The following is a 21,549-nucleotide window of genomic DNA, read 5'->3' as shown; positions in this document are numbered from 1 at the left end:
TAAATCAGAATCATTCTAAACTGACAAACACACACTCACTATTCGCAATCAGCAAACTGCCATGCCGCTATTTTTTCTACTTATAAAATAGAGGAAAAGCACAGTTGTTTCTATGCCAAATTAGTGAATATCTTGGAAGTTGGAAATTACCATTCATCCCAAGATGGCACCTATTCATTCCAATGGAGCTGCTCACCTGGCGCATACACCCAAAAAAGTTTTGTGCTTCAAGATTTACTTCTGCGTTTTGCGGCTTACTGAGTAGGCGCAGTAGTATTGCTCCCACTGGCCTCGCCGGCGAGTTCCCGCTCGGCATGTTTGTGCGTTTTAAAAATATGTGATGTCATCTCATTGTTTGTATGATGACATTCAAAATTGGCTGCAAGGCTGAACGACTTTCCCAGAAGGCTTGGAAACAACTGCTGAGCGGTTCATCTTGAAACTTGTTGTGTTTGTCTCTAAAGATGTGCTCTCTAATGAAGACACCTGTTCCACTATCTTCCTGTAAGGCTAGATATCATAACACCTGCTTGAAGGTAAATCAGAATCTTTTTTTAGAACCCTGCACGGGCTACCAGTTAGCATCGGGTAAATATGTGCAATTTAATGGCACTAGACACTGGTAAGAGCTGCTGATTATTATAGGCCAAATCAATACAAACAACGAAAACCAAAACTATTCTGACATTCTCCACTGTAAGCTAAGAATGGGACACTTAGTATTTAAAGTAGAAGGTTTTAATCATGGCAATAATTGAAGAGGATGAAAGGGCGTCGGTTTCATAGCTATTTAATAAATTTGGCCATTTTGATGCAGTGGCTCCCAACTGGTCCAGCCACAGGGTCCAGATTTCCCCTTTGTCATTAGTTAAAAGTCCACACAGTTTAATATAATCAGCGTTGTATTTGTGTTTGGCCATGTCGCTGAGCTAGTTTGCTGTCTTTGTTAAGTAGCTATCCATTCGTCACCCACTCTACAGCAGGAAACGGCACTTCAGAATAAAAGCTCACTGCAGGAAAGTGACTGTACTTAAAAATATAGTGCGTTTTTTACAAATCTTGACACATTCGTGGGTCACTTGCGGTCCATTCAGAATGGACCCGTGACACATTTTTGGACCAGGACCCACCAGTTGGGAACCACTGCTTTAGTAAATTAATGGTGCTAATATTGTTTTTTAATGAATTTGGTACTAATATGCTTGTTATTTAATTCAAAGGTGTGTATTTACATTTTCTTAGAGAGCCTGGCCTTCACAATTCTTGGATGCTAACATAAAGTACAGCTTTATCTGGTCATAAACCAAACTACCAGACGACGTAAACTCGATGATGGCACTGGAGGAAAAGTTAAAGGATCAACGTCATTACAACTCATCCTGAGGGCAACATAATATCCGTCTTTGCATCCACCTGGTAGTAGCTGAGATACAGTATTTCAATCGCAAACGCTGACCTCATGGTGGCGCTAGATGAAAAATGATGGAATCACCAAAGTCAGTAGGATTCATCCTCTGAGAACCATTAATGTGCCTACAAAATTTCATGGCAATCCATCCACTACATGTTGGGATATTTTATTCTGTGCTAAAGTGGACCAGCCAACCAACAGACCAACAGAGGGCCATACACAAGGTCATGCTAATAGCTAATCTGTGTTTATGTGTCTGTGGGTGAAACACTAAATCACTGCCCTCTTGGTGTGTGTTGTTTTGTAGCAGAACCAGACCTATTGACCAATAAATGTGTTTCCTGTTGGTGTATTCACACACTCCCACCCTTTCATAAGAACATGCTGTGATGCTAACAAGCTTATGTACAGTGCTCTCTCCATGGAGCCACAGCACACTGGAGCATTGTACACTGTATACAGTAGGTGTAGCAGGCCTTGGATTCTCTGGCATCACTGGCATGCAAACATGCTAACGGAAAACATCTGGAGCAGGATCTCAGCCGCCCAACAGGAGCTGGCAATGAGGAGTGGGCCTGCCATGCACCCCGCTGCGAACGCCTCTTTATGAGTTCCAGGGTTAATTACACCCAGGGCTGAAACACCAGGCACCATGTTTCCACCAGAGAGCTGAAGGAGGACCTGCAGGAGCAGAGCCAGCCGTTTATGAAAGCCCGCACTGTCTTTCGCTGGCCTGCCTTCAACTGACGGGGAACAAAAGCCACTTAAAAGTCACTGGTGAGCTGGTTTGGAGCACTCGTGGAACTTCCGCGATGAGATCACTCTTAAAGTGGAGTGGCATGAGGTCTACACAGCTATCAATAAACTAGAGAGCCGGGTTTCAGATGTGTGCGTGTTTGCTGGCATGTGGTGGGAGGTTCAACCAATGAAAAAGCAGAAAGAAACTGTGGATACCGTAGAAGATTTGGAGGGAGAAGGGCAGATTATATGGTGTTTTATCTCCAAGGGTAGAACTGACAGAAAAAGACCAGCACTGAAGATTTATGTGCAACTGGCAGACACACGCCCTCGGCCCTTAAGATACTGTATTCCTCTAAAGTTAGTCATGATTTAAGTCCAGCTCCTAAAGGCACAAAGATATTTCAATTAATCCTGATCAATAGTCTCTTTAGAGGCCTGCCAAAGATTTTAAACTGTTGAGGCAGAGCTGTGGTGTCAGCACTGGATACCATATAATTTAATCAAAGTGTTAAGTTAAGGGTGTTTGCTCTGCAGGTTCAGGTTCTCACAGTGTTGAGGGTTTTTTTGTTCAGGATGTCATTTCTGAAAAGTGTCAGAAAATTTTCTTTCCCTTCCCTTTTATAGTTCACTTTCCCACTAACTTAACTAAACAGACCTTCCCAAAAATAACAGAAAGGAAACACAAAGTGCTGTTAGGGAAATTTTGCAAATTTGCAAGAGGTAACTGAAAACACTGACCTTAAATATACTGATGTCCTGTTAACATGTCACACACAGACAAAACAAAAGAGACATCCTAATACAGAGTTCAACATTAACCATGGACCGATGGCATGGGCCCACAAGAGGTTACTCTGTGGCCACCAGACTGCATGTCTCAGTCAGATTACCTGTCTAAAAAAGGTTAAATACATAAAAATCCCCACACTGTGATCCTTCACCTACACAACATTACAGTTCCATAAACATCACCATCATTTGCATCATTCAGTTCAACATTCTACAAAAAACAGCAAACAGTACTCGTCACCATCTAACCACAGCTTGAGACTAACTGTGTTCCGTCGTCCCAGTGACAATAGAAAATGTGTTTTGGATGAACAGAGATCTTCCTCAGGATGACAGGGATTTTATATGTGTGCTGTCGATTGGGAAATCTTAAACTAAATCGACCGACTACAACAATAAGCATCCTTATGCTTTTATCTCTGGGAAGAGAGCTGGTTAGCTGTTAGCAGACACTGGGCAACAGTGTTCTGCAGTATGTTGGGTGATGGAGCTAACCAAGTTAATGGAGCTAACAGCTAACTGAGTTAGTACAGCCAACAGCTAACCGAGTAAACAGCTAACTGAGTTCATAGAGCTCACAGCAAACAAAGTAAATAGAGCTAACAGCTAACCAAGTTAATAGAGCTAACAGCTAAACGGATAAATGAATCTAACAGATAACAGCTAACTGAGTGAATAGAGCTAACAGCTCACTGAGTAAATAGAGCGAAAAGTTAACCAAGTAAATAGAGCTAACAGCTAACCGAGTAAATAGCGCAAAAAGCTAACCGAGTAAATAGAGCTGAAAGCTAACCAAGTAAATAGCGCTAACAGCTAACCAAGTAAATAGAGCGAAAAGCTAACCAGGTAAATAGAGCTAACAACTTACCGAGTAAAGAGAGCTAACAGCTAACCAAGTTAATAGAGCAAACAGCTGACCGAGTTAACAGAGGTAACAGCTAACTGAGTAAATAGAGCGAAAAGTTAACCAAGGAAATAGAGCTAATAGCTAACCAAGTCATTTTTTTTAAATCAATCCTTTATCTTTTAATGTGACTTTTTCTGTAGGGCTAGCAAAGTAAATATTCTTATTTATTTTTCAACATTTTAATGGTGTTTTTATGAGGCCACTTTCTACTACAGATGATAATTACTTTAAGTACCATATGTTTACAAAGATATTTTCATGCTGTTAATGTATTTTCACTTAATAAAGTGTCTCAGTTTAAAACAGCTGTTTTAAGTTATGTTGACTTGCCTCTTCTGTAGGCTATTGTTTTTACATAAGGTTACATTTGGGCCATCAAAAATGTACTTTGGCCACCAAATGTAGGGGATTTGTGGCCCGTGGGGCCAATTTGCTTAAAGACATTAGCATGTATCCCTGCTAATACCATGCTTTAAGGTAGAAGGTACCAAAGGGAATGGAACAAGTGTTTTAAGTAGATAAAACTGGCACATTTTAAACTCCTGTTTAGTGCAGCCTTAACAAGACCAGACTGCTGAAATGTCAAAAGGCTTTGAGTCCACCCATAAAGAGCACAGTTGTGAAAACGACTAAAAGTTCACAGAAGGAATGTTAGCTTGTTAAATGTGTTGGAAGGAGGGTAGGTTTGGCTGCTCTGGGGCTGGGTGACAGGCCTCCTCCTGACAAGAATTCCTGCCGTTCCTCTAACTCTCTGGGTCACTGTGGAGTTTGGCAGCTGCACACAGTGCAGGCTGGCAGCCACCTGCGCTGTCACATGACCCGCTGGCTGTGTTTTGGTCAACACTCCCAGGCCCTTCAGGTGTTCTGGGGCTCTTGGCAGGTCACAACACAGAGTTACTGGTCCACTGGTTGCAGCGGCAGATTACTGCATGAGTCAGATTGAGCATTAAAGGGAAAACCTGGAGTCTGTCTAATCTCACGAAATCTATAACTCAATAAACTCTGAGCCAAAAAAAGTATTAGGAATATAAAAAATAGAAAAAAGTTGTCTGCTCTATGGAGGCCAGTCCTCAGTGAATTCAGTGTTATTGGATTCAGAGAACTTTGCTCTGCAGCAGCTCCAGCAAGGCTACCCAAGATAGTGTTATATTTGCCAAACACATTGTCTGGTCCTCATCCCAAAAGCCTTTTCTTTTATAAGGTCAAATATGAAAACATAATGTGCAAAAATAGAGAAAAGTACATACACTAAAGCAGCCAAACAGGGCATTAGAACATAAGAGTCTTAACACTCTTTTCAATATGATACCTATAATTCTTATTATGCTGTTTTTTCATTTCTAATATTTCTACATGGATCATTGACTGGTGAGGATGTCAATTTTTGCCTGGGACATGCAGCTTTAGCTTCAGTCTTTTGGCACATTTATAAATCCTGATGGTGTAATTTTCGATACCCTCAAAAATACAGACACTCCTCTCTCTATTAAACTGATACAGAGATGCTGAGGTAATGTAGTGCACAGCACATGCCACCAGAGGTCAGTCTCTACTGGTGGAACAGGCAGCGGATCTGAGAAAGATGGTGGGGATAACATTACAGGACTGGAAAAAAAAACACCTTAACGCCACACAAGCAAAGTGATGTCGATCCAGGTTTCAAAGGGTTAATACATGTTGTGGCAATTCTACACTCAGACAACAAGATGATGAGAAATCAATTGTAGCTTTCTTGGCCTTTCCTGATAGAATTATGTTCTCTTGATTACGTCAGAGGAACATACCTGTTGCAATCTAGTATATAACATGTTAGGTAATCGGCTGTATCTGTTAGACAGTCAATGGACTGTCTTTGAAGGCGAGATTATAGTGAATGCAAATCTCTTGACATGTCAAGTAATGACAATGTTTCCAAAAGGGGAATGCAAAGGTCACACACATACAAACTCATAGGAAGAATTAAACAATATAAGCATATGCATTAAGTGGGCAAAATTTCCACCACACACACTAAAAAAGCAAGGAAAGCCTGTGGGACGTGGCAAACTTACCACTCCAGCAGGGTTGGGGGTACGGCGTTTTATACCATAGACCCCCATGAAATCTCAAGAAGATATTAAGGTATGAAAAAAATATACAAGTATATATATTACTGCCCAAGCCTAATATGTAGACATGAAGTCCATATTTAAGACCCTTTTACAGGGTTTGGGAAACATAAAACACTGTGCCTGAGATACCGTTTTCAACCCTCTCATGCAGCTAGAGTTAGTTTAATTAGCAAGCTGGCTATAGCTGAAATAATCTGCCATATACAATTTGTATTTTAAGCCAAGAAATGAACAGATGTCTGCTAGAAATGAGAAGCATTTGTCCACAAATGTCAGAAATTAGGGACCCACTGTTTCAAAGAAGACCAAGAATCTTTCAGCATTATCATGGTTGGCTAGACTGGCTAGTACACGTTGTCATCATCGGTTCGGTTTGTTAGGTTTAGACATGAAGATTGAGATTGGTTAGGGTTAGGGTAAGAATATCGGGGTAAGAAAATCAGAAGCAGAGTAAGACAGAGTAAGGCGGGTCATATCTTTGCCATTCTAGGACAAGAATACTTGCATTAGGTAGTGTCAACTGTTAGCTTAGGACTAGCTTGGGACAGACAGTGACGGCACCACTGGGCACTTAATTTGCTCTAGTCTGTTTTTGTAACTCAGCACGACCTAATTAATTGTGGTGGACGACTGAAGGATCTACCAGAGAAAAACGCCCCCCTGAGAGTTCTGTTGTCATCAGCTGCTATCGCTCCATTAAAACTGCAGCTGTTGGGTTTTTCCTTTGCAAAAGTATTTAGAGCGGAGGCATCAGGATGAGTCGTATTAACACAATCATGTTCCACAAGAGAAGCTTCATCCTCGGATACTCTTAAACCGGCCTCAGACTGCAGGAGTTATAAAGTCCTCAACGATATTGAAATCATGTTGCACATAAACTTCACAGATGTTCTCTCTAATCTCAAACATGCACACACTACAAGATTTGTACATAAAGGTGCATCACACGCTACAGGATATTTTTGAGATTACTCTACCAGAGGGAACATGAATACACCATCTTGCGTGATCTCACATGGAAGAAGATGTAAACAAACGAACACTGACCATGGGCCAGCAGCTTGCTGTATGTATGAACAATGTTTTGCAATGAGAAAAACAAAAGCAGAAGGCTAAACAAGTCTAGATGAGAAGATGGTTGACATGGGTTTTCTATTCTTGAGCAAGAACTGGAGGTCAGGTTTAATATCTGTCAACAGTAGTAACCTCGTTAACAATGGCCTCAAGTCCCACACTGGATTTCTCCTCTGATTGTCGTTACAGGATGAATCGAGGATAAATTGGCCCGAAACAACTGTAGTCTGGGCCCGGCTTTACAGTATCACCATATAGTATAGGTATATTTACTGATCACCTGTGATAGCCACAATATTCAAGCTGTAATCTCATTATAAAATGTGTGTAAATGACTTATCTTGCTCTCTCTACTTTTGCTCAAACAGATTTTTCCACTTCGGCATCATTCTGGAATTCCCTTACCTTCCAGGGATTACTTTGACAAACTCCAGATAAAGTGTTGTAAACTTGTTCAAGAAAACTATATCAAAAGACCAGCCATGATGATCGTAAGGATTGTATGAGTGCCAGTCCATACATTTTTTATTTTCAGTGTCAGCTAAAATAAACTGGAGTGTTTCTAAGTTCCAACAACTTCAACAGAGCGAGACGTCTTCCCTCTAGAAGACTGCCTCACATCTATTTCAGCAGTCTGAACCACCTAATTAAACTTTTATTCATATCACATCAATTATTCAACCTTAAAAATCAAATTTTTTGAACAAGGACCTCCAGTATTTGGATGGAGACGCTTGTGAAAAATAAGGTGTGTCAAATAAAATAGCTACAGCTGTTATGTCACTGTGTCAGATACATATGTAATCAACATTTAAGTAAATATAAGCATCGGTTTGGGTCTGTATTGGCGATACCAAGTAAGGATTCAAGTTAGCCTAAAGAAATTTCCCTTGTGTGAGATTCTCTGCAGCTGTCTCAAAGTTAAATCATTGCGTAGTTCAAAAGCGCTGCTGTTATTGGAGAAATCTGTCTCTCCACCTCTTTTACAGTTAATTTCTGTCTGTGTGATTGTTAGAAAGTGGGTGCAAAAGGGCTGGTCTTGTAGGCAAGTGCTCTGAATCTAAAATATCTTTACAGATCGGTCTGTATCATTAATTTGGTTTAACTATGAGAGAATGAAACACAATTTTAAAGCAACAAAATAGACCCCAGAATGTGATGCACATCACAAACAGCTGTTTAACAGACTGTTTGTTGTATAAATACAGTACTGTGCTGTGTCTGGTGTGTGTCCTATGATCCCTGTGCTCTCTATGTGTGATCTTGTTGTCCTTGTACAATTCGTGTCAGCACCGTATGTGCTGTGAATCTCTGTAAGCTGTTAAAATGTCTGCTCCAGAGTCCCGGAGACCAATTCCTGCTCATCAACAACGTGCCAGTGAAAATCTTTCTCATTACTGTGGCTTCAACACAATCTGTTGTTTCAGCTCCAGTACAACATGTCGTGTAACAGAGCAAAGAAAGTACGGCTGGCTGGCTGTGTCTGCCGGAGGAACCAGAGGGTCGTAAATTCTGAGAGCCTCTCTCTGCTCCTCTGCTCTCGTCTGCTTCCTCGTCTCTGCCTCCCAGAACTGAGGCGGGCTGTAAAAACAACAGGGGTCAAGAGCGGGAGGAATCTGCTCCGCATCAAGTTCAGGGAAGGTTGCCAGTCCGCGTCATTATGGCTGCATTTTTCCCATGGCAACCACAGAACGCAAAGCTCAGCAAACAAACTACCTGAAGAGTAAGCTAGCATGTTATACTGCAATCTCATGAACTGTTCTCCCAGATTGATACAACTTATTTGTAACAGATTATCACTGAGTTCATACAGTTTTACATAGTCCAAGGTGATATCTTCACATGGCATATTTTGTTTGAGTCCACAACCGAGAGATATGTAATAACAATAACAGCAACAGCAACACATCTTAACATTTCAGAAGCTGAAACTGGTCTTTGATTGGCATTAGTCAATTATCAATATAGTTACGGCAATAGCTCAATTTTTTTAAAGAAATAAACTCTCAAGTCTCGTGTATGCTAAATATGACGTTAAAGCCAGCATTTATTTTTTAGTTTAGCACAAAATCTGGCCCATGAAATCACATTTTTTGTCTTGGAGGTGTAACATTTACATTAATGATATTTAGAGGTGTTGGTAGGCTGATTTTGATATCTTCAGACAGAGCCAAGCTAGCTGTTTCCACTTGTATCCAGTCTTTATGCTAAGCTAGGCTAACCAGCTTTCTATCTGATTCTAAGCAAGAAAGTGAAGAGGAGTATTTCCCAAAATGTCAAACTATTACGCATGGAAGTTCACTCTCGACTTTGGATATAGTTTGGCAAACAACTCCAATTCAAGAACTAGCATTAGCTTAGCTAGCTAGCTTAATTAGCTTACTTGCTAGCTTAACTAGCTTACCAGAATTTCCCAGATATAATACAAAATCTTCATTCATTTTGTATATATATTTTTTTCTTATTACATTGTATTTTTTGTTGTTTTTTGTTTTGTTTGAATTTGATTTCAACAGATCCATCTTCATGACATCTAACATAAACTATTCAGTGTTAGCACAAATTTGAAGATGGGGCAGGCAGATTTATTTTGGCGTCATTGGGCAAACATCCCATAATAAACTTTAAAATGCTCGGAAAGACCAACAACTTCTGCACATCCTTCAGTGAAAACCTGATTCAATGGTGGAAAATCCTTCAGGGACAGCTATTCCAGGACTGGCAACAACTGTCTATAGTGCAAAGCAACCCAAAATAGGAAGACAGACTTATCAAAAATAAAGTCTAAAAGAGAGTCCGACGAGAAACAAAACAGGTGTCAATATCGGCAAAGCGTTTCAGAGATGGAGAGAACATGTTGCTAACAGATTAGCCTTCTGCTAACCGTAGCTAAAGGCTCACTGCTTAGGCTTTATGTTCACGTTTATGTAGCTAATGTTAGCTAAAGCCTCAAATGGCAGTGTGTCTTCCGCCTCACTCCCCGCCGCTACAGACCAGAGTGGGGAAATTTTTGTGGACCAACTGACCAACAGAGCGAGCTACAGAGGTTTCCCTTTCTCTACCTGTGCTGAACCACAGAGTTTGAGTAAATGAAACGGTTTCATGACACAAAAAAAGGGAGCTTTTAACCATCACATATAGTTTTCTTCTTTTACACTCACTCTCTCCTTGCTCCTGTTCCTCTCCCCACCTCTCGCTCAGCTCCCAGCCTCCCCCCTCATCCACTCCCCACTCCATTAATCAACCTCAGTTAGGAAAATATTTCCTGCTTCTCTGCCAGGTCCATATTAGTACAATCCTTTTGCTGAAACAAGCCAGCTCATGAGTGTGAGCCGCTGCCATATACAAGTCGAAGGCAGAGAGAGGAAAGGCAGATATTGCTGGCAGAGTGTCTGACACAGGAAGGCGGTTTTCAACACCGAGGCCAGTTTCTCAAGCCTGAGTCTCCAGCTCAGGGTACCAGAGGGCCTCTCATGTCCCGATGAAACCCCAGAAACAGGCAGATACATTGCAAAGAAAAACTTCTTGAAAATTATCTTTCCAGTGTCTCCTCCAGAAAGTTTGACAAAGCAGGGAAAGGAGCTGAGAAGAGGTCAAAGGGTGGAAAAACATTTCTCTTTAGAATCGCATCCACAACATAAAAACCATAACGCCACCCACAGCTCAAGAGAGAATGAAAGCTGTCTGGATGAGTTGGGGGGAAATGGGCCTCTACGAATCCCAGGGAGGTGAGAGTCATTTCTCGCCCGTTAAGTCTATTTCTGCTGCCTTCGCCTCACTCTGGCTCAGGGGGGCCAGAAAAGTGCTGGTGGAAAGAGTTTTTCTGGTGCCAGGAAAACAGAGCTGCTAACAGCTACAGCACCTTCCTCCCTCTCAGACTCCCAGATGATTTCCTGATGTGTGATGGATTAGGGCATCGCGTTTAAGCAGACAACTTCCTTGAGCGTGCACTCTGATCTAAAATGGCACCCTGGAGGGAAAGCCTTTGGTGAAGGCAGAGCTGTGCATGAGGCCTGTCTTCCTCAAGGGTTTATCAATTTCTAAGACTTTCCAGACTGTTCTGGAGATTTGAATTGCTGCATGGTAGTTAGGTCCGACCCTGTTTTGAACAACAGCATTGTCCATCTATCCATTTTCAACAGCTTATCCAAAGCCGGGTCGTGGGGGCAGCAGGCCAAGCAAAGCACCCCAGACATCCGTCTCCCCAGCAATGCTTTCCAGCTACTCCTGGAGGACTCAAAGGTGTTCCCAGGCCAGACGAGGTTCGCAATACCTCCAGCGTATTCTGGGTCTGCCCCGGGGCCTCCTACCAGTTGGACCTGCCCAGAACACCTCTAACGGGAGGCGCCCAGGAGGATCCTAATCAGGTGCCCTAACCACCTCAACTGACCCTCATCCTTACCCTATCTCTGTGCAAAAGTCCTGTCACACCAGCATTTGAAACGGCTGCATCAAAATCAGCGAACTTCGATAAAAAACATTGCGATATGTGGATTCCCTCGGGAAGTAAGTTGCAGAAATCGAAAATGTCAAGTTTGACTTTGGTAAACACAAATATGCGCTGTTGGCCAACAGCTAACCATCTTGACAGTGCTGACCTATCTGCAACTTGTAGCCACACAGAGCTAAGATCAATCAATCAATCAATCAATTTTTTTATACGACATCCCTCTGTCCTAAGGACCCTCACAGTGGATAAGGATAAACTCCCCTTAAAAAAAACCTTTAATGGGGAAGACTATTTAAGTCAGATAGCTAGCAACAGCACGCTTTGTTGGCATGTCTTCGTTTCCTACTGTAATTACAGTGGACTGCTTCGGCAGCTAACGTTATATGGAGCATGGACAGACACTATCTTGTTGCTGGATATGCTTGTGTTACACCATCAGGACTTCACTGTTATGACACACCCACTTTTCAAGGATCAGATGAAAATCCTTCCATTGTTATAGCCCACTTGCCATTTCCTGTTTTTACTTGGAAATACGTAACTACACAGAAGCTAGATACTCTCCAAATCTGGTTCCATCTGGACTTTAAAGGCAGAATAAGTAGGATTTTAAACATTCAAAGTTGGTCCCTCCTTCAACTGCTACTCTTGGATGTATACTTATGATCTCACACCTGATGGCTGGTTTTTATAGAGTCCCGCCCTCATACCTGCCGACGGCTATACACCGCTGCCCAAAGGTTGACGCCCAGGAACGTCCCAAACACAGCCAAACAAGAAAATAGGTAAAGGGCAGTCTCTGCAGATATGTACACCGCCATACACTTCTAGTGGGTCATGAGAGATGATTAGGAGGGATTATATTTATAGTTACGTCTATGAATCCTACTCATTTTACCTTTAAAGAAATAAAAAGGAAGAATCACACCAAAACAAAGTAGAAAATGTGCTTTCTTCAGACCGGCAAAAATGTTTTCTCATCAAGTTCAGCATCAGCAGCGGAGAATAAGTAGTACACATTTGTATTCCAGGGCGTTCAACCTACATACAACCTGTAATTTGTCAGTGTTGCCATGACAATAAGTAAATCTTTAGTTCACCTGAAAACAGTTGTGGTAACTACTGCAGCCTGACTGAGCTGAAACAAGGACAGAAATTTACAGAATAACTTGAGCGGTAGTCTAGAGCAGTGGTTTTCTAACTTTTTGTGCCCGAGGAACACCACAGGGCAGCCAAGATCTCAAGGCACACCTGTTTTTATATCTGTGCACAATAGCTTCTAATAAACGATGGTATATTATCATACATTAAACCACCCAATACTAAACTGATGTACACATTAATGCGTCAATAATTATAATCCAATTATTAATAAAGATATTCTGAAATGGGCCATTCTGCATGATGAGTATTTTTACTTTTGGCACTTTATGAACAGTTTGACGCTGATAATTTCGTACTTTTAATAGAGTAAGTATAGAGTATTTTTACACTGTTGTATTGCAACTTTTACTTAAATAAAAGATCTGAATTCTTCTTCCAACTCTGCCAAAAAGTCACAAAAAATAAACAAACAAAAAACTTCCAGACGAGCTGGAAAAGTGGAGGTGTTGAAAAAGATCTGATGATGTGTGCATTTCTGACAGCGCTGTCAGCTGATATAGATATCACACACGGGTTATATCCTAAAATAAAAATGAAATGTCATCCAGGAAAGAACGGAGAGGTGAATCAGAATTGACACCGAGAGCCTGGCAGAGTGAGGAGACTAGGATTCAGGTTACTGCTGCCTTCAGCTCAGAGGCTCAGCAGAGGGGGGGACGAAAGAGCCAGAGTGGAGCTCAGTGGATGGAGCGGACCTGATGCAGGATGGGCCAAGCTGCTGTCTGGACGCTCTGCAGACTGCTGTGCTGTGGCTCCATGCATCTGGCAGGCAGCGAGACGCAAACACAAATTCCATCTCGGCAGTTGAGTGGGAGGCGAGGGAGCAGAGAGGCATGATGCAAAGTCTGAGAGAAGTGATGGCAGAGAGCAGAACTGCTGCTGCATATGATGAGGACTCAGACGGATGGAAGACAGACAGAAAACTATTTCTGAGGCATAATCTGAATTTCTCAACAGAGTTATGATCAGAACAGTGGATGTGCTCACAAAGGCAAAGACAGTCCACACTGAGCTTTGGCACGGAGCTCAATCTTTGTGAACTCTGACGTTAATCCGAGCCATCGTCTGATTGCAAACGATCTCAACAGTCCTGACTTCTGAGCCGAACCATGTGACTTTATTACACCCTGTTCTGCTGGGGTATACACTCCTCCACAGAGATGTGGCATGGACTGCAGCCAGTCCTGAGACAGGCGTCAATGGTACAAATACGCCTCTTGAATTAACAATGTCATCTCAGTGTCTGGTTAGTGACTGGGAGTGAAAGACGCACTACATCACCATGTTTCCATCACCTCCTCTGTGAGGATGGAAATTGATGTTTCAGTCTGTAAACTCTTTTGTTTATGATCAGAATGATGCAGCATTCTCTGACAATACACTGGAACAAGGCTCCAAGAATCACCTACAGTGGCTCACAGCAGACAGAAGTAACATTGAGGAATGACAGCAATGAAAAAAATAACAATAAACTCTGACGTTTTTATGTGGGCCTTTAAACCCACCGTTTTTTGTTATTGGGCCATTCTGTGTGTTTTTTCACAGTGTGGGTCTTGCTCTTGTTTCAGCCTTAGTTCCTGTCAGTTTGTACCGACCACACGGGCAGTTCATGGCCCTGTGAGGCCCCTGGACACATCTTATGGAGCTGGATGAACTGACTTGTTGGTGAATATTGCATCATGTCAAAGTATACTATAGCAAGCCAAACAGTGGCTCAGTTGTAAAGGACTGTACTCTATGAGAGGGTCTTATTTGAGCATGCACTGGAGGTAAAACGCTGGACGTATGCACCGAGGGGTCTGGGGTCAGTAGTAGTTAGGTCATGCTTTTAACACTGAGGGGTCTGGGAGCCTTTATTTCCTTTGGAAGTCTTGGGTCTCAAACCTCGGTTGTTTTAAATGTGCTATATAAATAAATTTGACCTTGACCTTGACCTTGACCACGCGCATAGCCTGAGGCTTGGAGGACAATGCCTCAGGGCCGGTCAGAGACCCTGGGGCATGGTCCCTGTCCATAATCCACCCATGACCTACGAAGTTAACTCCTGAGATTGTAGCAAAAACTCTAAAAAGAAGTCTATTCTCACTCTCCACTCCTCCAAATAAATTGGTTTGTATCATCTGGCTACACAGTCGGCTTGTTGTCTGTTTATTTGTCTGCTCGTGTTTCTTGCCCTGATGAAGTTTGTTGCGGTTCAGTATTTTCGTAACTGATGGGTATGGTGGCCAAAACTACAAAATAACATCCAAGTTGCAATAGACCACAATATTCTATTTCTTTTACTGGAACTTTACGGGGCTTTAGATGCCACTAGTCATGAGACCAACCCAATCACCTGAAAAACTCTGCTGAGAAAACAAAATGTTTTCGCTTGAAATATCCAACTTTTGTGGGCACAATTCCGGCAGGAAAAGCCACAGTGTCTCTAAAAAACAACGGCTTTCTGTGGCACTATCATCGTTGGAAAACACTGACGCCTCGCTCCAAAACACCCTCATTTGGAGCCTAAAAGCTGCTGGAAACACAGCAATGACTCCCTAAAGCACAACCAGGTTTGTTGTTGCTGGTTTGAACAGCAGTCTTCAGAGGTCTGCAGTTTGGCAGCCGTCTCGCAAATGTATTTCTGGTTTGCAGAGACATACAGTGCCAACACTTTCATTTGGAGGCTAGGCTGCTGAGACAGACAAATATAAAGAGACTGACTGACGTCCACAGAGGAGCCCAACATGTAGACATTTACACCTCGAGCATGAACAGCAGGACACCACTGCATGAAAGCACCACTGCTCCATCCACCCTGCTCAGAGTGAGTCATGGACAGGAACGATATGACCTTTCTGCCTCCTCAACCTGCAGGAAAGATGAAGGGGAATATCTGACCCTCTCAGTTACAGCCCAGAGGATGCTCAAACTGTCTCTCTGTGTCTCTATCTCCGTCTGTCTGTAAGGAGATCTTCAGTGGAGGGTGTTGCATGGGGCCCTGGCAACAAATGTGATTCTGTCTATGGTGGAACCGAATGTAGGTAATCCTCAGCTAACTGTGGGAAGACGGGCCTGGGGGCTCTACATACTAGGGCCCAGGTATTCTGTGAGGACAAAAGATAAAAGTCTTCTGTTTAATTTCCTGTTTGCATCAGTGCTTTGTGGAATCAAAAGAGACGTGACATGTAACACAACAACGACGACCTCTAGTGTGATATAAAACATACGCGTCAGCAGCACTTCCTGAACAACAACAATGGCATTAGCGTGTCAATAACAATCATTTACCGTCCCTTTTACATGCCGGCCGATCTTGTCCTCTGCTCGGAGGGTAAGGAGCTTCTGAATCTCATTGTTGTTCCAGTTTGCGGACATTCACAGCTGCTGTTCTTCCTCTTTGAGCTAGCCCCTAACTGCTAACGGCTACTTTGTAAATCTCCCACAGTGGGTCGCATGCATAACACGTCGCCAAAACGTCACACCTGTGCCACCAATGATCCTGTCTTGCAGGCTGTCCTGTTTATACAGACACCGTTTCGCCGCTGTTACTACCTCCTGTGGCGGATTAAAGGCGAGACCACTCTGTCCCCGCTTTCCGCGATTGTACCTTATATACAGAACAATGATGGCACCATATTCCTGCCTTGAACAGGCTGTGTAAAAGAGGCCTCTGTCTTTATGTCTCTTTTTCTCTCTGTAACACAGGAAGGACAGAAGTCTGAGGGCCTGCCAACTATCAAGGGGAGTGTGCTGAAAGGGTCAAAGGTCACTGTTCATCCCCTTCTGTCTCCTTCCTTTAAAGCTCACTGGAGACTACAGCTTGACTACACACACACACACACACACACGCAAACACAAACAACAAACACACACTCCTCTGGCTCCAAAAACAGTACATGAGGCTCAGCTGAGGCTGCCAGGCAGATGTGTGTGTGTGTGTGTGTGTGTGTGTGTGCGCAGAGGAGGATGATATGGCGCGGGCGGACCGTTGTACTTGCTCACTGCAGCTGGTTGACTTTGCTGAGCTGACACTGGTCAGTCTAATCCCAGTACTGTGTACTTTGGCTCTCTGGTTTCCCTCGTTTTTCCCTCAAGACTCCACAGCTGAGTGTGTCGCTCAGTTTCTACCTCTTTTGGTATCTACAGACTGTCGGTATAGCTTACCTAGATTTAATAACCATGTTTTATCTACTTTAAAATTCAATAAAAGCTCTTAAAGTGCTAAATGCATCAGCGGTATATCAGAAACGAAACAAAAATAAACCAGAAGGGTACTGAGAGAGCCCAGACCTTACACAAAGCCAAATGCACCATCTTACATTGTTGATGAATGTTAAAAAAAAATTGTGTATCTGGCGTTTTTACTTGGAAAGATTAATAAATTATCTAAACTGTTAATTTTCTGCCAAGCAATTAATCATTTAATTGACTACTTGCTTCATGTCTTAATTCTATGCCAACTTCCCCATATGTGTTTGCTATGGTCATACAGTCTGTTGTTTGGTACTTAAAAACTGCTTTGATACACAGTCTTATTTACAATGTTCATGTCTTTATCCTCCTTTGTCATCAGATGCTTCATTAACTACTTCAGCCTTACAGAACTTTTTGTAGCCCTGTAATTTACAAACTCATGGACTTTTCAAACCCACAGAGCTCGTCAAAGCTCAAGGTTTCCAATGATGCCAAATGTCGCACTAATTTAAAGTTAAATATGCAGAAAATTAGAGACAAAAGAGCTGGAATTCTTTATTTGGTTCACAACTACAGCGCAGTAATAAAACTGGGTGGATAAATGAAACTGTTGACATTGCTTTTCTTTCCCTCCCTTTTTTTCTTGCACTTTGTTCCCCTCATCTCAGTTCAGTCCAGACCCCACACACACACATACACAGCGTCTCTGTCCTGGCCCACCAGAGAGGAGGAAGCGTTCTTTCCTCCTGCCTGCAGTCATGATGGAGTGCGACAGTCTCTCAGGTGCAGCCTCCACCCAACCAGGCACTCAAACAGGCTGTTACTGCAAAGTGCCGACTCAGCACAGTCATCCCATTACACTTATCTATCGCCTTGGCTGCTGCTTCAGCGCACGCACATGGAGGCACATGCACCCTGGAGCGTGAACGCAAGTGCAGGGAAATATGCTAACACAGTCAGAGACACACATACTGCCTGTCTGCATACAGTCTGTGTATGCACACACACATACTGTACTGGTAATGCAAGCAAACACACTTCAACACGTGCACTTGCTCACGTGCATGCAGACACACTCTCCACAGTTCGAGCGCGTGCTGACGGAGCAGTGAGTCGGCCAAAAAGTGCAGATTGACAAAGAAAAGCAGCCTTTGTGACCGGAGCTCTGATATTTACTCTCTTGTGGCCTTGATGCATATTCATGTGTGTGTGTGTGTGTGTGTGCTACAATGAGAAGTCAGAGAGTGGTAGTAGCTCTTTCCTCAGCCTCAGAGTTCATTTAACAAAGACTGCCTCGTCTGTGAAAATGCCGCAGAGCGCCCAACACTGGGCGGTTGCTATGACAACCACACAAGCCCGGAGAGACCCACAAACAAACAGCTTGGCTGCACCGAGGCTCTTTAAAAACCCACGTCCACGGCTCCACTGGGATCCAACATGTCAGCCGCACACATGCGCGCTCTCACACACACACACACACACCCCACGCAACACAAGGTTACAACCAGGAAAACGTCTGTGATGGTGAGAGTTCAACTGGACCTCAGATTCAGACTTTTAAAGGAGGGTTTGGAGGAACTCAAGATGTTCTGGTTCAAGTTATTGTGCAAAATCCTTCTGAAACTGCTGCTTTGTTAAATATCCATCACATTTAGATTTTCCAGAGGATGTGATGTTGTATATTCAGCCATAGATACATTTACTAAAGTAGTAATAGTAAAGCACTTTCTACTTCTTCTTCACCACATTTTAAAGGCAAACATTGTGATTTTACTGGACACCCTTTCTCTGATAGTTAAAGTTACTTTGCAGATTAAATCTTTACATACAAAACATACAGTGTGATCAATTTATAATATAGGATTCATTATTATAGATTTACCTTGAATTTTGAGATGCACGATATTGGATTTTTTGCCGATATCCAATATGCCGATATCTAACAACTTATTTGGTCGATAATTGATACCGATATCTCCACTTTTTTTCTCTGCCTAATTTTAGGGTGCTTTCAGACCTAGACTTTGCCATCACAATATGAGTATGTATGCATAATATGATGTTAACGCCACTACAGAAGAGACTTGCTTTCACACCTGCCCTGTTTGGTTCAGTTCAATCTAACTCAAGTTGTTTGCCCCCTCAGTGCGGTTTGTTTGGGCAGGTGTGAACACAGCAATCATACTCAGGTGTGCACCAAAACAACCGAACCGAGACCTTCTTGAAGAGGTGGTCTTGGTCTGGTTACAGACAAACTCTGGTGCAGTTCGTTTGTGGTGAGAACGTGTTCCGACCTGGATCTGAACCAAGACCAGACCCTGATTCAGACCAAAGGAGACGACTCTAGGTCTGAAAGCACCCTAACACTCTGAAAGGGACAGTGCTGAACAATGAATGCTTTCACTTTTAATACTTTAAGTATTTAGAGATAATTCTGATGATGACTTCTTTAATTGTGGTCATGCAACTTTACTTCAAGGATCAAAGTCGTTCTTTAATAACTGAAAACAAAAGGTCAGGGACTTTCAGGCCACACGAGAGACATGTCTGCCTCAGTGTTATTGCTTCTCTTCCATATTTGGTGAGCCCAAAAACAAATGATGTCCCTGCCCCGACAAATGTCTTACTGAGCTCGACACCAGTTGATAAGACGATGAAACACTTCTGATGATCTCACAGCACACAAATTGGATGCAAATCTATGTGCAGATGCTATTCAAATAGAGCCAGGCATCAAAGAGGCCATGCTGAGCGACAAGTCACTGAAAAGCCCAGTGTGAGCGTGTATCTCCCTGCTTCAGCGGCTCAGAGCAGCGAGAGCGTCCAACTGCACAAAGGCCAGTCTGTGGAGACGCCTGTTCTCTGGACTGTACGTGCCCAAACTGAGGCTGCAGCTTGGCTTTATGGTGCTTAAACACACATGACGGACTCTGTGCACACAGGGCACTACAGCTGCAGGGTCAAAATGACTCAGACTCACTATCAACCCAGAGTAGATTTTTGGTGGATTATATTCATATTTCACATGCTTAAATCAAATTCTAAATAAAAGTATGTTGATTATAAAGTTGTTTATTAAATGGAAGGCACTGTAAACTCAAATTATCAGTGTATTTCAATAGAACTTTATTAAAAACGGACTGCAGGATCTGCACAAGACAAATGGACAGAGATGAGGACTTTGTTTTTCGCTCAACAGGAATAAAGTTGTTATCACAGCGACTCAGCACTCAGTAATTCCTGAGTCATGCCTGAGCTGTCATGCTCTGTGACAACAGTCAGATGCCAATCTAAATAGTGTGATGGGAAGTACAGTGGCCTGTTCGCCCCGAGTCATAACACAGTAGTCCTGAGTCAGCTCCAACTTGGTCCGCCCGCAGCGGTCGTGTGATGGGAAGTGTGCGGCCCGCTTGTGGTGCTGCTTTGTGCCGGAGCAGCGTTTTTCACTGCTGACCGTCACCTGACTCAGAGAAATGCTGAGCTGGGAGGAGCCACACTGCACCCAAACAAAGGACGCTTTCAACACATCTACACATCAACTGTACTGTATGTGTCCTGTTAAGGCCATTGTACGTACAGTACAGGCCAAAAGTTTGGACACACCTTCTCATTCAATGCGTTTTCTTTATTTTCATGACTATTTACATTGTAGATTCTCACTGAAGGCATCAAAACTATGAATGAACACATGTGGAGTTATGTACTTAACAAAAAAAGGTGAAATAACTGAAAACATGTTTTATATTCTAGTTTCTTCAAAATAGCCACCCTTTGCTCTGATTACTGCTTTGCACACTCTTGGCATTCTCTCCATGAGCTTCAAGAGGTAGTCACCTGAAATGGTTTCCACTTCACAGGTGTGCCTTATCAGGGTTAATTAGTGGAATTTCTTGCTTTATCAATGGGGTTGGGACCATCAGTTGTGTTGTGCAGAAGTCAGGTTAATACACAGCCGACAGCCCTATTGGACAACTGTTAAAATTCATATTATGGCAAGAACCAATCAGCTAACTAAAGAAAAACGAGTGGCCATCATTACTTTAAGAAATGAAGGTCAGTCAGTCCGGAAAATTGCAAAAACTTTAAATGTGTCCCCAAGTGGAGTCGCAAAAACCATCAAGCGCTACAATGAAACTGGCACACATGAGGACCGACCCAGGAAAGGAAGACCAAGAGTTAACAGCAGCTCAGATCAGAGACCAGATGAATGCCACACAGAGTTCTAGCAGCAGACCCATCTCTAGAACAACTGTTAAGAGGAGACTGCGTGAATCAGGCCTTCATGGTCAAATAGCTGCTAGGAAACCACTGCTAAGGAGAGGCAACAAGCAGAAGAGATTTGTTTGGGCCAAGAAACACAAGGAATGGACATTAGACCAGTGGAAAAGTGTGCTTTGGTCTGATGAGTCCAAATTTGAGATCTTTGGTTCCAACCGCCGTGTCTTTGTGAGACGCAGAAAAGGTGAACGGATGGATTCCACATGCCTGGTTCCCACTGTGAAGCATGGAGGAGGAGGTGTGATGGTGTGGGGGTGTTTTGCTGGTGACACTGTTGGGGATTTATTCAAAATTGAAGGCACACTGAACCAGCATGGCTACCACAGCATCCTGCAGCGACATGCCATCCCATCCGGTTTGCGTTTAGTTGGACCATCATTTATTTTTCAACAGGACAATGACCCCAAACACACCTCCAGGCTGTGTAAGGGCTATTTGACCAAGAAGG

The 21,549-nt window shown here is 42.9% G+C and overlaps 1 protein-coding gene across 3 annotated transcripts in view; it reads right to left on the bottom strand.

The window, feature by feature from the left end:
• Positions 1–21,549, bottom strand: part of actn1 (actinin, alpha 1) — a 90,298-nt gene that overhangs the window by 48,092 nt on the left and 20,657 nt on the right. The window lies entirely within an intron of this gene.

The sequence above is a fragment of the Epinephelus lanceolatus genome, chromosome 15 (genome assembly GCF_041903045.1).
Source record: "Epinephelus lanceolatus isolate andai-2023 chromosome 15, ASM4190304v1, whole genome shotgun sequence".
NCBI classification, from domain to species: domain Eukaryota; kingdom Metazoa; phylum Chordata; class Actinopteri; order Perciformes; family Serranidae; genus Epinephelus; species Epinephelus lanceolatus.
The sequence above is the reverse complement of the archived record's forward strand: the minus strand, read 5'-3'. Positions and strand labels throughout refer to the sequence as shown.